A 12,909-nucleotide genomic window follows, 5' to 3' on the forward strand; every position below is an offset into this window, starting at 1 on the left:
TTCTTTCCTTCTGTTAGCTTTAGGCTCAGTTTGTTCTTTTTCTAGTTCCTCAAGGTGTAGTATTAGGTTGTTTATTTGGGATCTTTCTTTCTTCTTAATATAGGTGTTTATTGCTATGAACTGCCCTATTAGAACTGCTTTTGCTGGATCCCATAAGTTTTGGTATGTTGTGTTTCCATTTTCATTTGTCTCATGATATTTCTTTATTTTCCCTTTAATTTCTCCTTTGGTCCATTGGTTGTTCAGGAGAATATTGTTTAATTTTCATGTATTTGTGAATTTTCCAGTTTTCCTCCTGTTATTGATTTCTAGTTTCACACCATTACAGTCAGAGAAGATAATTGGTATAATTTCAATCTTTCTGAATTTTCTAATACTTGTTTTGTAGCCTAACATAAAGTTTATCCTAGAAAATGTCCCATGTACACTTGAGAAGAAGGTGTATTTTGCTGTTGTCAGGTAGAATGTTTGTATATATCTTCCATGTCTGTTTGGTCTATACTCTTGTTCAGATCTGCTCTTTCTTTATTGATGTTCTGTCTGGATGATCTATCCATTTTTAGGAGTAGAGTATTAAAGTTCTCAATTATTATTATATTGCTCTTTATTTTTCCTTTTAGATCTGTTCATTTTTGCTGTATGTATTTAGGTGTTCTGATGATGGGAGTATAAATATCTATAATCATTTTATCTACATGATGTTTTGACCCCTTTATCATTATGTAATGACCTTCTTTGTCTCTTTTTACAATTTTTAGTTTAAAATCTGTCTTGTCTGATATAAGTAGAGCTACCTCTGATTTTTTTTGTTATCATTTGTTTGAAATATCTTTTTCTATCCCCTTACTCTCAAGTATATTTGTGTCTTTAAGGTTAAAGTGAGTTTCCTGTAGGCAGCATATCATTAGATCTTGTTTTTTTAATCCATTCAGTGATTCTATGTCTTTTGATTAGAGAATGTAATCCATTTACATTTAAAGTAATTATTGATAGGTAAGGACTTACAATTGCCATTTTGTTAATTGTTTTCTGGTTATTTTGTAGATCCATTGTTCCTTATTTCTTATTCTGCTGTCTTTTTTTGAATTTTGTTGTCTTGTGGTATTAGTATGCTTTGATTTCTTTATCATGTTCTTTTGCATAATTACTATAGGTTTTTTTCCCCTGTGGTTACCATGAGGCTTACATAAAATATCTTGAAGTTACAGCAACCTATTTTAAATTAATAACAATTTAACTTCAATACAACTCCTAAGCTTCACACTTTTACTTCTCCTCTCCCTTGCATTTTAGGTTATTGATGTTATAATTTACATATTTTTTATCTTGTGTAACAATGATTATTTAGTTATGGTTGTTTTTACTACATTTGTTTTTCAACTTTTAAACTAGAATTCTAAGTGAATTATGCACAATCTTTGCCATATTAGAGAATCCAACTTTGACTATATATTTACCATTACCTGGGAGTTTTATACTGCCTTCTTATGTTTTTATTGTTAATTAGTGTCCTTTTATTTCCACTCAAGGACTTCTCTTTAGCATTTCTTATAAGGTGGGTCTAGTGGTCATGAATTCCCTCAGGTCTTTTTTTTTTTTTAAAAGATTGGCGTCTGAACTAGCATCTGTTGCCAATCTTTTTTGTTTCCTTCCTCTCCCTAAAGCCTCCAGTACACTGTTGTATATTCTTGTTGTAGGTCCTTCTGATTCTGCTGTGTGGGACGCCACCTCAGCATGGCTTGATTAGCAGTATTAGGTCCATGGCTAGAATCTGAACTGGCAAAACTCTGGACCACTGAAGCAGAGCATACAAAATTAACCACTCAGCAACGGGGCTGTTTGAAAATTCCCTCAGCATTTATTTGTTTGGAAAAGTCTTTATCCCGCTTTCATTTTTGAAGGACAGCTTTGCCAAGTATACTATCCTCAGTTGAGAGATTTTCCTTCCAATATTTTTAATATGTTAGCCCATTATCATCTGGCCTGAAATGCTTCTGTTAAGAAACCCTCCAATAGTCTTATGGGCGTTTGCTTGTATGTAACTTCTCTCTTTTCTCTTGCTTTTAAATTATTTTCTTTGTCTTTGACTTTTGACACTTTAATTGCATTGTCTTTTTGGGTAGCCCTGAGAATTCAACCTATTTGGGGGCTTTTGGGCCTGGATACCTATTTCTTTCCCCAGGTTTCAGAAGTTTTCAGCCATTTTTGCTTTACATATACTTTCTCTCCCTTTCTTTTTCTCATCTCCTTCTGGAGTTCCCATAATGTGAATATTTTTTCTTTTCCTTGTGTCCCATATGTTCTATAGACTTTCTTCACTCTTTTTCATTTTTTTTCGTTTGCTTCTCTGACTGGATAATTTCAAATGTTCTTTCTTCCAGATTGCTGATCCTCTCTTTTGCATAGATGAGTTTGCTTTTGAAGTTCTCTATTGAATTCTTCAGCTCAGTTATTGTGTTTTCAAGATCTAGGATTTGTTTAGCTTATTTTTTGCTGTTGTTGGTTCTATTCTTTGTTGAACTTCTCATTTTGTTCATGAATTGTTTTTTTGTAATTTCTTTTAGTTGTTTGTCTGTGTGTTCTTGTAGTTTACTAAACTTCTTTAAGAGGATTATTCTGAATTTTTTGTCTGACAGTTCATAGATCTCTATTTCTTTAGGATAATTTCTTAGAGCTTTATTAATTTCTTTGGTGGTGTGATATTTACCTGATTTTTCATGATCTTTGATTCCTTACATTGGTATCTGTGCATTTGAGTAAGTGGTATTCTCTTCCAGTCTTTGCAGGTTCACTTTGGCAAAGACAGGTCTTCACCAGTCAGCTCAGTTTGGATTTCTGGACATGTTTGCTGGCAATGTCCTTTGGCAGGTAGGGCCTGATATTAGGGTCTATTTTTGGGTGTGGTAACTGTTCAGGTTTGGGGGAGTGTGCCACTTGCTTGGTTCCCTACCCAAGTAAGGCTGTAGGGATGAGCTTTGCAGTTGCCTGCATTCTCTAGTCAGGCTTACTAGACAGTCAGGACTGGGTACTACACTCAGCAGTAGGTGAGGCTATTAATTCCTTGCCCAGGCAGGACAGCATGACGGGACCTAGAGACTGCATGGCTCATTGTTCGGGGATGCAAATTAGGCAGGAGTTTGTACTGAATATCCTGGTCAATTGAGGTCACTACTTTTGCTCTGCAGACAGGGAAACCAAGGGCTGTGCTCTCTGTCCAAGTGCCACTATAAGCAGAGCTGTTGAATGGGCTGCAGAGCTTCTCATGTGCTCTGGTAAGTTTCCCTGGTTTGGTGCCTGAAAGCTGTATTCAGCAATAAGTGGGGCTACAGATTAGTTTCCCTGCCTTGGCACAGTGGGAAAAGCAGCTCTTTGCTTGTGGTCTTGGCTCATTCTGACTCATGCCCCTAGTCCCTGCCTAAACAGAGCCACTGACTCTTCTCTGGGGGTAATCAGCTCTTGTCTTTAGAGTTGCTGGGTTATGCAGTTTGCAGGTGTTCTCACGAACCTTTTCTGTCAGTTGGGGCTGGGGGCCACATTCCACTACACATAAGGCCATGACTCTGGCTCCAGCCTGGGCAGGACTAGGAGGGCCCTTTTCAGGCAACTCCCAAATTTTCTGAAACTGGCTTTCTGATCAGTAGAGGTTAGGAGCCATAATGCACGATGAATAGGGCTATGACTCGGCTTTTCTGCCTGGGGGTGGGCAGACAAGGCTGTAGAGCCAGCAAAACTCCTCCTTGTTTAGGGGCCTGAATTAGGCAGACTTGCACCCCACTGAATTCCGTGGTCAGACTGACCCTATCTTGGTTCTGCAGATGAGAAGAGATGCTGGTTGGGACTAGTATTTCAGTTCTGCACGTAGAAACTTGGTCTGCCGAGATCTGAGTGCTGGTTGTTGGGAGCCCCTCCTGTCTTCTCCATCACAATCAGATACCCAGTAGTTGAGCCCTGCAGATTTCCCTGTGATCTCTGTGGGATGAAACCAGAGTGGGGACTCCCACAGAAAGAACCATAGTGCTGGGGGGCTGGATGTTCTCTTTTTCCACTAGAGGAACCGCAGACTCAGGGGACAGCTCTCAGAGTGGGGCTGGAACCAGCCTGGGGAACGGACAATGCAGTCAGCATGCAGCTGCTCCTCTTACCTTTCTGATACATCTGTCTTGGTCTCTGTGGTGCAGGGGGTGCTTCAGCCTCTCATGTTCTACGATTCTCTCACTGATGTCTTGTCCATGAATAGTTGCTAGTTTGTCTTCTTGTGAGGGAGAGGAATGACTCACGTCACCATCTTCGTGACATCACTCCTCTCTCCTTGAAGACAGTTCTTAAATAAGTCCCCTGGGGGTTATTTTTTAGTGGATTTGTCCTCTATAAAGTCAAACAACACTAAAAGAATACAATGTCTGATGGAAAAAGGTGTACCTAGCTTTGACCTCATTCACTTGAGGATATTTTCAGACTATGTTGTAATTCTTAGCTTCCAAATCTGGCATTATATTATGAAGAACATAAAACATGGTTCCCTATCACTAATGCAAGCATATCAAAGTCAAATTGAAAGAATTATAAGGATTAAAAAATAGACTGTTCAAGAAGTATGCTGGAAAGAGCATGAATTTAGGACTCAAACAGGAGGCTCAAATTTTGATGCTATCATGTCAGACAAGTCTACAAAACATAGCAAGCCTCAGATTCCTCTACTGTGAGAGATCATAATATCTATTTTATCAGGATATCATGAGAATTAAATATACACAGTAAGCAATAAATATTAGTTTACAGCTGTAACACAGAGGGTTAACAGCTGAAACAAATAAGGTCCATTTTTGAATTACAGTCATGTACCACATAAGGATGTTTTGGTCAATTACAGGCCACATATACGATGGTAGTCCCATTAGATTAATACTATAGAGCCTAGGTGTATGGTAGGCTATACCATCCAGGTTTGTGTAAGTACACTCTACGATGTTTCATAACAACAAATCTACATAATGTCGCATTTCTCAGAACATATCCCTGTTGTTAAACATGATCGTAATTAAACCATTGTATATATTTCTCATCTTATTCTGATGTTTTTAGAGCTCTCCTCTGAAGAGGTGGCTCAGAAATCCAAGCTACTCTCATACTGTGACCATAATGATACTTGTATGGCTGCAAAGTCACTTTGGTTTCATATATCTGGCAAAAATGGCGAGAGACCTCAGGCCCACTGTGCATTAATAGACCCCAGCCCAGAAGTGACATACATCACCTCAATTCACATTACTTTCCTTAAAACTATTCACAAGACTAAGTCCAGATGCAGAGTCAGAAATGTCTCTGGTTTAGTAGCTAAGCATAAATTGGTGGGAGTCAGCAAGCCATTGCTGTCACAATTTAGCACTTCCTTTTTCCTTTTTCTGAGTCTTAGTTTTCTTAGCCATAGGATTAGAATGTTGGATTGGGCAGTTAGGAAAGTAGAATTCTCTGTTTTGTTAAAAGAGGAAAGTTTATGATTTACTTTGTTTCTCCTTTCATTTTCTAAGTTTCTTTCTTTTCAGTCCCTAGAGCCAGACTTCATCCTGTTTTCTCGGTGGATATTCCTGGAAGCTAATTATCAATCAATCCATTCACGAATATCAGAGGTAGGCAAAGTGTTACTCTATTACAGTTGAACATATATATATTTCAGTGGAATCCGAAAGACTTAATTGTTTTGATTCTAAAAGAACTTTGCGGATCTGTTTTAAGTAGCTATAACAAATGCTAATACTTACTAGGAGATTATTTATGAAAAGCAGAGTGACTCTAAAAACCTTTAATCAAACCAGGTATACGACAACCTGGCCCCAAGGATGAACTCTAATCAAAATGCTCATCTTGGAGCAGAAAATGGAGGGGAATTCAGCTAGAAAATGGTATCATAAAGATATTTATGAGAAACACATATTATGCAGTGTGGGGGCATTTTAGATTCCTTTTTCTGAAAAAGAGTATTTCAAAAATAAGCTATTTGAAAGAAGCTAATGAGTATAGGTCTTGGACACTTAGAAATTTTAAATTGAAAAATTTAAAAGTCTGTCTTATATAACATGTTCCCAAAAACTCAAGTAACAAGGACTAGAAAAAAACTCAAACATGGCCAGGAAACATTAAATTAAGCAAATTAAAGTCAATATCGCTATAGTTCTTTTTTGTGGTAATTAATTACAGTATTTTGTTAAACACAAAACAAAAAATCAACATGACAAAACTTTAAGGAAAATAGGATTCAAACACTGTTAAAGCTATTTCTGGAATCTCAGTCCAAGTAATTAACTGTTGCAAAATACACACACCACTGCACAACCACATAAACTACACACTCAGAGGTGAACCGTGCCAAAGAAGGATAAAGACAGATTTAAGCAAGACTAACAATAAATGAAAATTGCATGTGGTCTTGAGATCTAAAAGGTCTTAGTTCTACATGCAGCATCTGTAGCATGAAGAAACACAATTATTTACACATAAGCGATCTGCTTACATACAACGATCACATAAGTAAATTTCTACCTTATGCTGCAAATGTCATGCAAGAAATACAACTGTCTGATTGATATGCAGAATGTTTGCCAGGATGGTGACAGCCAAAGTAAGTTCAAAGTCACAGGAAATGTTGTCATCAGCCTAGTGTAAAAATGTACAATTACTTGCTATTCTCTTTCTGTGTAAAGGTGACTGCTATCTTTTCCCTAGGCTACTTGTTCACTGTAGCTTATTATCATTACAAAGTATTAAAATGGATTATCTTTTCCATATTGTGTTCATATTGGGAAGGGCGTGTTTTAGACAGCTCACTGACAAGGTTTTTGAAAAAAGCATTTATTCTTCCACTAAAAATTACCAGGCAGCTTGTTTTTGAGAATAAAAATCTCTAAATTGCATGCTTGCAAATTCCTCTTTCCCGATAATTTCATTTAATATAAAGAAACCAGAGAGAAGAAGTGAGCAGTATCTAATTAATATCTTCTAATGCCCAACTAATGTCAAGCATGACTCCAATTTATAACTGAACTGTATTTTTACATTGAAAAATTCAATTACATTTACTGACAGACTTTGAAATGCTACATTATTTATATTGGCAAAGTTTGCAGGCTCACAGTATATTTATTAACATTCTTTCCACAGAATAAAGCATATATACAAAACAGATCACTGCATTCTTCATTTTTTAATCTTTCAAAGTGATATTTATATCTATCAGAGCCAAGGGGGTTGCTTCAGCCTAAGAGAGCCAAAAGACCGAATAGAGGCGACACTAATGTGCCCTTCCTTTTAATTCTGCAGGCCAAACAAGTAACCTTGACATTTCATTATCCTCTCTGGCTCCTGCTACGTTTTTCTCTGGTGCCTCCCTCCAAGCCCCTCCCCACTCCGTCCCAGTTCCAACAGGCGTACAGGACAAGCACAGGGCCCTCCGTGCACACATCAACAATTTGAAGCTGTGAAGAGGTTCAGTTGCCACATTGGTGACTCAGTGGCAATGCGTAAATCATTTCCTGGGATAACTTGAGGACATGACAGTGACAGAGAGACATCTGTTGGGTAGACTGGAAGCAAAAAAGGGGTTATTCACAGCTGGTGCATTAGTCCTGCTAGCCGCCAGGCCACCACAGTGTCCCCGTCCTCCAGCCTCCTTCCCCTTCCTTCTGCCTGCTCCCTGCTGTCAGCTGCCAAAAGATATCTGTTCTCACCCTTTGCTGAATGAAAAGGTGCTAATGCATGACTTCAGGATATGTCAGAACACACAGCACTTACAAGTGTTTGGAGATGCAGCCAACCTGACCATGGGGAAAAGAAATGTGTAACTAAAGAGAGATTTTCTTGCAAAGGAGAGGGGAAAATAGTCAAGGGCTATTCCTTTCTTTGACTGTACGCTAGGGGGTGGGGTGATTGGAAGGGGACCCTTCTCAGCTTCAAACCACCTCTCCATTTCTCTCTCCCTGCACAACATATCCAATATTTTTTGCAATCCTGACTATCCTAAGAAAATACATATTCTGCAAAGTGGTTCTGATTTATATTTCTACAATCTCTTCTTGGCAAATATACCAATTAACATAAAAGATAAATAATTCAAAATAATTACAGGATTACTCTAGGAATACTAGTTTACGTTTTTCTCTTCTTTTTATATGCTAAGGAGGAAGACACAAAATTAGAAAGGGAATGAAATAGACATTCCACTTTGCCCATCATAGCTGCAATCAGATGACTCATTGCTATGCTACTGAAATGTTTATCTCTTCTCAGCTAACATCTACTATATAGAATCCCTTCGTTTACCTCTAAGAAAAAGGAATTCCCCTTGGAACTGGCAAAACAACTCCTTTAACATGCGGAATCTGCATCCAAATCTTCAGGCTGAGTTTCTTGAAGTCTGATAGTCCAGCTCAGGTTGGAGGCTTATCAAAAGAATTTAAATTACAATGCTGAATCCATGCTATAAACAATGACTATGCTACTAACAGCACAGTATTTCACGGAAAAAGAAATCACAGATCTAGAATGCAAAACACAATAAAAAAAATGTGTAGTATAAGTGAGAAGATTTTCATTGGGCAACAATGCTTGCCAAATATAGCTCCCCGGCAAGGATCCTGGAAAGTCTGTGCTCTCAGCCCTCTGAAACACAATCTCAAATCACTGATTAGTTTTTACCAATTCTCTTAATATTATTGTGGCTTCAATGATAGAAAGAAAGAAAGTCTGAAGAATTTACATGAGAAGCCAAAAAATTAGGTAAACTGAGGTCAAATCATCCCTGTTAAATTAGATTAGATAGTCATCTACATACCTAGAATTTTTTGGAGGAAAAACTAAAATTTATTTTTTCAGACATACTAACACTTCCTTCCTGAAATCAAAGGAATCTTCTTGTAAGAGTTTAATCCACTAGGTTAGAATTCTAAATAGAATTAGATTTTGTCATGTATAGAATAGCATATTTTAATCCTATTTTGAAAGTACAGCAGAGCCATCAGGTTTATTCCATTTATTTTGTTTTAATTAATTTTCTAATATGTATTTCCAAGTTTTGGGGGTATACTTTGTTTCATATGTTTTTATTAATAAAAAATCTAAAGTGATCCTAAATATTATAAATGTGTACATCTGTATTACGCAAGTATACATTTTTTTTTATGATTTTATTTTTTTTTATTTTTTTTTATTTATATATTTTTTTTATTAATGTTATGATAGATTACAAGCTTGTGAGATTTCAGTTGTACATTTTTGTTAGTCATGTTGTGGGTACACCACTTCCCCCTTCGTACCCTCCCCCCACCCCCCCTTTTCCCTGGTAACCACCGATCAGATCTCCTTCTCAATATACTAATTTCCACCTATGAGTGGAGTCATATAGAGATCGTCTTTCTCTGACTGACTTATTTCGCTTAACATAATGCCCTCGAGGTCCATCCACGTTGTTGTGAATGGGCCAATTTCGTCTTTTTTTATGGCTGAGTAGTATTCCATTGTGTATATATACCACATCTTCTTTATCCAGTCATCAGTTTCTGGGCATGTAGGCTGGTTCCACGTCTTGGCTATTGTAAATAATTACGCAAGTATACATTTAAACTACACAAAGAAAAGTTGATCAGCTAGATTTATAAAAACCAGTAAAATAGCTGCTATAAAAATTCTAAGGCATTAGGAAATTACTGGCTCAGTAGTTGTTGTTCTTGTTAGAAATGTCTCAAAAATGCATTTTCCAGGAAACTTGCAACTTAAATAATGGAATTCACTTTCATCAAGTGATGTATTAATAAGATAACTTTAAATTATAATAGAAAAATAGGTTCTTTGTAGAAAATTAAAGATTCTAAAATTAAAGTTTCCTTACATCTGCACTATATTCTGAAATGCAGCTGTACAGAAGACAATTTAAATTCTTATTTTGTTAAAATAAATTATTGATTTAAAATCAAACTATTTAGGTTTGGATGAATAAATGCAATGTGAAGTTGTCTTTGGAGAAATAATGGTTTAAATGTGTTCCTATTGTTAAAAATCAGAAACAAATAGACCCCAACCTTGAAAATTCCCTGTGTAGGCAAAATCGGTTTAGTCTTTACAAGCAAAGCTTAATTTAGCTTGTTTTGCAAGACTAACTTGACCTGGGTTAGTTCTTGCTTATGCCTCTGGAAATCATAAGCAAAACTTGAGCTCTTTCCCAAGGTTGTTATGAGATAACCACTGACCAATTCCCTAAGAAAATTCTAGTATCATAACCAATCACTGTGAAGAATAAACAGTCATGGCTTTCTCACTATATAAGCTGTTTTATAACAATGTACCCCTGAGCCTCAGTCCATGTTTTGGTTTGAGTGCTCCCGGTTTGCAAACTGCCTTTTGGTGTGAAAACAATAAACTTTTACTAATTACTACTTTGGTTATTCATTTGTTTTACTTTGGTTATTTCTGATCTTTTAACACTATAGTTTAAGATGTAATAAGTTCTTCAAAGTAATAATTGTATTTTGCACATATAAAATTATAGCCTTATCTAAAAGCAGGCGAAATATTTATATATTATATAAATATACATTATATATTATGTGAAAAGTCAATAACATTAAGGCTCTTTATTTTATTTGCTAAAATGAAGATTTGAGAGTTTTTATACATAGAAAGTGTGTTTTAATATAATCATTGTCCTTTTATTAACTTCAGCTCTCTATTTACTCAAACTTTTGGTTAATTTTGATGTAATAATTTCATTTCTAGTTAGTAATGAATATTGATTAGTTTTTTCTGAGTTTATCTTGGCATATGAACATAATAAAATCATTAGTGTGGTGAAACCTTAGTTTGCAAATACTTCAATCTCAGGACGTCTTTGTAAAATAAACACTATATAAACTTTGTTTTTATAATTTTCCCTTCTTTCCTAAAAAATAGTAAAAAAATTTTATCACATGTGATATATAGCATAAGTCCAACACACAGAATATAAATTGCTCTTAGAAGAAAATCATATCTAGTTTAAAGTTATACATGACCATAACTCATTTGTACCAAAGACATTGGTAAATAATAATAAAATATTCTTGCTCGACGATTGGTTATTACCACAACTCTGTGGTATGATAATCAAAGAAAAGAAAATAGTTAAGGCATCTAATAGAGATAATTTTATCCTGTTCCAAAAGTAAGAATAAAGGAAAAAGATATCCACATCATATTAATAGATTGTCCCAGTTTCTGAACTTTCCACTTTTGCTTTGCCTATGTATGCATTCTTTGGTTTCATAACTCCAATCAGTTCTTAATAATAAACTAGGAGAGGGTCAGCCCCAGCAGCCTAGTGGTTAAGCTTGGCGTGCTCCGCTCTGGCAGCCCGAGTTTGGTTCCTGGACACAGACCTACACTACTCATCTATCCATGGCCTTGCTGTGACAGAAGTTCTCATATGAAATAGATGAAGATTGGCAACAGGCGTTAGCTCAGGGCGACTCGTCCTCAGAAAAAAAAAGAAAAGAGAATAAACTAGAAGAAAATGTAAAGAAGAATTTAATATCTATAACTTATAGGAGATTGAAACACTCACCCATTTGAATATATAAAAGGACATCAGTAAACTTATACAAGAGGAAGAGACGACTTGTAGTAACAGTTACCTTTGTTGAGAATAAAGCACGTCAGGCACTGTTCTTGGCTCTATGCACATTTCACAACAAGCCAGTGAGGAGGCACAGGTTCACAGAAAAGACGTTAAAAAAGGTGAATCACATAATTTCCTTATTACGCTATTTTCTTATATTTGAAGAATAGTATCTCCAATTAACTTGACTTAAATATATACGTATTTAAATATGTAAATATATGTACATATATATCTCCAAATTTTGGCAACATGAGCTTCTATAATTAAAATAATTTCAAATTGCTTTCTTTTGTATCATTGCTACGTGAATGGTGGAAGTCTACATTGAGTGGTTTTAATCCTATGTGTGCAACACAGCTATCTATATATGACAACTAAGTGACTCACAATTCAGCATGTGTTCGTTCTCATTGAATTTTATAGTTGGCAGGTTAGAAAGGTTATTTATTTACTGTCCGGTAAATTAATTATTTTCATGCATTTAGATTCTAGTTACACTGTTTTATAGTTATTTATCTTCTCTATTAACACTTTCCTTGTGCATTGCAGAGAGTAGGTTTTGAATAAACATTTGTCAGTTAGAACCTTATGCAATGAGGCCTGTTTTCCAAAAGCTAAAACTTAGAAAGATGCCTCCTTTAACTGAGTGACTCAATTGTTCCCTTACACTATTTACTCTAATGTCAAATTATTTTTGTTTAAACATTCAGTTCAAACCTTAGAGAGGTAAATTTAGTGTGTGACAGACTTAATCTCATTTCAAATAAGCCTATAGGTTATTCACACCGCTTATGACATTTTATTGAGATTGTTCACGCTGTTGATTTAGTGTTTGTTTGGAGCAACAGTCCAGGGAAGGGATGGCAAACCTCTTCCTATTATTCACCCATAATATTAGCTTCATGGCTATATCTGTGTTTGATAATTTCCTGGGATAAAACATGGGGTACACCAGTTTTTAAATGACATATAATGTGCCTACTACACAAAGAATCTCTGGCTTCATATACTGTAGCATGGAGAAAAAATAATTTTGAGTTTATCTTCAGCTCCTGCCTTGACTCATCATAGGAAACAGAAAGATATGTGACAACTTGCTTTGGAAGAATAAAAGACATATTGACTCTCCTATCAATTTCCAAGAACTTTGAAGCTGGATGCAAAAGTGTGAGTTTAATATGGCGTGAAACAGAAGTCGAAACTTGTAATGGCCAACTCATAGCTTTCTTTAGTTTTAGTGTGGTTTATGCATTACAATCATGATTCGA

This window comes from Equus caballus, chromosome 14 (assembly GCF_041296265.1).
Source record: "Equus caballus isolate H_3958 breed thoroughbred chromosome 14, TB-T2T, whole genome shotgun sequence".
NCBI classification, from domain to species: Eukaryota; Metazoa; Chordata; class Mammalia; order Perissodactyla; family Equidae; genus Equus; species Equus caballus.